General features: G+C 41.8%; 1 non-coding gene across 1 annotated transcript; it reads left to right on the top strand.

Moving 5' to 3' along the window:
- The first annotated feature begins 214 nt into the window (after window positions 1-214).
- Window positions 215-322, top strand: LOC112725023 (small nucleolar RNA R71). Its single transcript, XR_003164155.1, has one exon. It is a non-coding gene; the product is annotated as a small nucleolar RNA R71 (small nucleolar RNA).
- Window positions 323-538: the final 216 nt, after the last annotated feature.

Here is a 538-nt window from a genome sequence, read left to right as displayed (position 1 = left end):
TTTCAAGAACTCCCTTCTTCTGAGGCGTCCCATTACTTACAGGATTCCTCTCAGAAGTGTACATGAACTGGTTATTAGCAACCATGTCAATGAGTTCTTGAGCTTCTGCAGGCATTTTCTTTAGGTGAATGGATCCACCTACAGAATGGTCCAATGACATCTTTGATAACTCGGATAGACCATCATAGAATATATCCAGAATGATCCATTCTGAAAGCATGTCAGAAGGACACTTTTTGGTCAGTTGCTTATATCTCTCCCAAGCTTCATAGAGGGATTCTCCTTCTTTCTGTCTAAAGGTTTGAACATCCACTCTAAGCTTACTAAGCTTTTGAGGAGGAAAGAACTTGGCTAAGAAAGCTGTGACCAGCTTATCCCAAGAGTTCAGGCTATCTTTGGGTTGAGAGTCCAACCATACTCTAGCTCTGTCTCTTACAGCAAACGGGAAAAGCATAAGCCTGTAGACCTCGGGATCAACCCCATTGGTCTTAACAGTATCACAGATCTACAAGAATTCAGTTAAGAACTGAAAAGGATC

This window comes from Arachis hypogaea, chromosome 11 (genome assembly GCF_003086295.3).
Source record: "Arachis hypogaea cultivar Tifrunner chromosome 11, arahy.Tifrunner.gnm2.J5K5, whole genome shotgun sequence".
NCBI classification, from domain to species: Eukaryota; Viridiplantae; Streptophyta; class Magnoliopsida; order Fabales; family Fabaceae; genus Arachis; species Arachis hypogaea.
Note: the sequence above shows the minus strand (reverse complement) of the source record. Positions and strands in the feature narration are given on the sequence as shown.